This window comes from Triticum dicoccoides, chromosome 2B (assembly GCF_002162155.2).
Source record: "Triticum dicoccoides isolate Atlit2015 ecotype Zavitan chromosome 2B, WEW_v2.0, whole genome shotgun sequence".
Classification (NCBI taxonomy): domain Eukaryota; kingdom Viridiplantae; phylum Streptophyta; class Magnoliopsida; order Poales; family Poaceae; genus Triticum; species Triticum dicoccoides.
In genome coordinates, this window is record NC_041383.1 from 790624225 (window position 1) to 790627746 (window position 3522).

At 48.3% G+C, this 3522-nt stretch overlaps 1 pseudogene; it reads left to right on the plus strand.

The window, feature by feature from the left end:
* Positions 1–146: 146 nt before the first annotated feature.
* On the plus strand, positions 147–1217 carry LOC119361445 (annotated as a pseudogene).
* The last annotated feature ends 2305 nt before the right edge of the window (positions 1218–3522 follow it).

Below are 3522 nucleotides of genomic sequence, written 5' to 3' on the forward strand. Positions count from 1 at the left end.
TTTCCCAAACCCCGGCCCCAAACCCAACCCGCAGCCACCTACCCAAACCCTAACTCACATCGCACTCCTCCTCCCCCATCTCCTCTCCACCGCCACCGATCCACGTCTCCAAGCCACGCTCTCCCTCCCTTAGATCTTGATTCGCCATGGTCCGCCTCAGCACGCACCCCGTCCTCCTCGCCCGCCTCCGCGCGGCCTCCACCTCAAGCCCCACCCTCACCTTCCACTCCCCCGCGCTGCAGGTCGCCCTTCGTGGTCGACTTCGACTCTGCCCCAACCTCATATCCAGACAGAGCCACGGGCGGGCGATGGCGGCGCGTTCAGGGAGGAGCTGCTGAGCCACAGGCGGCGCCGGGGCCACGCGCTGCAGATGTCCAACTTCAAGGAGCGGCTCGAGTGCTTCGCGGTGCTGCGATACAAGATGGAGGCGGAGCGCCTCAGAGCCCCGGCGCCGGTAGCGGAGGGGCAGACGCCTCACACCAAGGCGCGGAGCATGACGATGGTACCCGGTCTCGCTCGTGGAGGACCTGTACCCGCGCGTGCCCACCCCGTTCGAGCTCCTCAACCGTGACCTCATCATCTGGAACGACCCCAACTCCGGCGAGTTGGTCGCGCTCGACGACCGCTGCCCGCACCGCCTCGCCCCACTCTTGGTACCTCTCATCTCATCTCCTCTCCCTCGCCTCTGTTTGTTTCAAGAGCCAAATCCTGTAGTACTGACGAGTGGGTGCTGTGTGCCTGCGCGCGCGCAGGAGGGGCGGATCGACGAGACGGGTGGCCTGCAGTGCTCCTACCACAGCTGGTCCTTCGATGGCTCCGGCGCCTGCACCAGGATCCCGCAGGCCGCGCCCGAGGGCCTCGGGCGCTGCGCTCGCCCCGGGCCTGCGCCACCAAGTTCCCCACGCTCCTCTCCTAGGGGCTGCTCTTTGTCTGGCCTGACGAGAAGGGCTGGGACAAGGCCAAGGCCACCAAGCCTCCAATGTATGTGCGTCAACTAGTTGCAGGACTTCTTCACTCGAAAATTCAGTAAACAGGAAACATCATCATTTTATTTCGCTTGGTTCCAGGCTGCCGAAGGAGTTCGATGACCGGCCTTCTCCACCGTCACGATCTAGAGGGACCTCTTCTATGGGTATGACACGTTGATGGAGAACGTCTCTGATCCCTCGCATATAGAATTTGCTCACCACAAGGTAAATGCTGTGTGGAGATTTTAGAGTGAGTTTACTTGTATGCTATACAAGGTTTCCTCTGTTAGAAGAGGATGCTTACTGTAATTTCTGTCCATTGTACGAAGTTCTTGCTTGCCAAGAGACATTTCTATCCATTGTACGATAAGTTATCCAAGGGATACACACCAATAAAATGTTGAATTCATGCTGGAAACATTGCTACAACACCTAATCAAGTTTTCAGCTTGCTTGACCTGCTTTGTATTATTGTTTTGAGTGCTGGAACAAGGAACATATGCTTAGAGAGCATTGCAATGTACCATCAGCTGATGTTGCTTTATTATTTAGCAATGTTTTGTTACTAGAATTATAATTGATTACCCTGGGGTCAAGTTATGTTCCCTTCACGGCTGGTAGCATCACCCCCTCTGAATGTTGTGTGACTATTAGTTATGCATCTGAGTGTTGGTTCTGTAGAATAATAGGATCGTCAACTCCGCTATTTCCTGTTGTCAGTAGTTAATCTTGGGGAAGAATTTTCGATGGAAACATGGAGGATGATGCTTTTCCTGTGCAATTGTTTATCACCCCTCATAACATGTATATTTAGCGGTTACTACTAAAAGTTTTGCATTTTAGTGCTGGGTAGGTAGGATCTTAGGATCATCAACTCTTGTACACTGTTTTAACTGGTTCTGCATTTGTACATACATGTGTACACGTAAATCCAAGTGTACGTGCTGTCTTTTGCGGGCTTATTTCAGGTTGTGCTTGTTTGTCCTAAAATATATCAGTCTGTTTTTTTATATCCTCGTACACTAAGCTATCTGTGCTATGTCCTATTGAAGAAGATTTCATATTCAGTGCATTTGTAAATGTTGTATTTAGCCTGAAGCTTTCTATTCTTCATCAATTTTGCCATGTTTCTTATTGATTATGCTCCCCCTCGCAGTTGCGTGCAGACCAGCAGCCGCCCTAGACCCTCTATCCACAGTCCACACTGTGGCCTATGGCGTCCGCCGGTGGATCCCTCGTTGTGGCGTTCATCGTGGGCTTCCTCGTGGGCACCAACCCACGGTGGCACATCTATGTCGTCGCCATGCCACAAAAGCTGTAGGTCGATGAGCTCGCCACCGTTCACCTCTTAAAGGACAACCTTCCAACCTTGTTGTGAGATACGACCGACTCCCCCCCTTATGTTCCTAGCCTTGTGAATCAGGTTATGCAAACCTGTTGCATTTAGCACCATCAAAGCTTGTTACTACATCAGTTGCTTGCTCCAAGTGTCTTGTTCTAGGTTCCTTGATTTGTTGTTGGCCTGCATGTGCTCTGTACCTTGCTATGGTTTTAAGTAGCAAGTACCTTAGTACCTTGTTGACCTTGATTGAAATGTTGGTTGTTATGTATTGATTGTAGTATTGAAAATGGCTCAAACCTGAAGTACTTAGAATAGATTGTAGTGTCTTTATTGTTTGTTTTGATACCCATATACTTGCCCTGTATTAGCTCTTTCCTTTTGTGCATGTTAATTCAGTGTTGTGTTGATTTGATGCCAATGTTCAGAAACAAGATCTTGATCGATGGTTTTATGTGTTCTGCTAGTATATATGCACACGGATTGGCCTTCATTATTTTGTATATGCTGTTAGATATATGCTGTTAGATTTTCTTTTATTTTGTACCTAACCATTTTGTTCTATAACATGCAGATGCTGGCGTTTCCTATTTCATCGCGAGCATCAAGACGAAGAAGTCGGAAGAAGCATAGTTCAAGCTCATTGGAGCTAGTTCAAGGAGTAATGAAGCCCTTGTTATAATGTACACCTGTAGAGCACGAACTTGGCTCATGTGACATATTTGTATGTGTGTTGATGTAACAGATTGTTGCTTGTTATTTGAAGTATTACACTTGTTTTCTGTCTATTTGATTTAAATATTGCCTGTTTAATTATTGGCATATTGAAATATGAGGAACATGACCATGACAACAAGGACCCACAAACCAGAATCGGACATTTGGGACCCACTTATCAGAACCTGACAATTGGGACCCATTTGAAAAAAGAAAAAAAGGGCCACAACCCAAAAATAAAAAGGTGAATTATAGGGCCTGGCCCGTGTAGCTTATCCAAATTGAAAGAAAAAACAACTACAAACGGGCTGAATTAATGGGCTCGGCCCAACTAAAGCACCAAAATGGACTGGGCTGATTCCTATCCACGTCAGCTTGCCACGCTGGATACCTACATGGCCTGGGGAGGTTGCTAGTGACCAAAAATTTGGTCGTGGAACAAACGACCTTTTACATATCACAAAGAAGGTCATGAATGTCAGTTTACGAGCGCCAGCT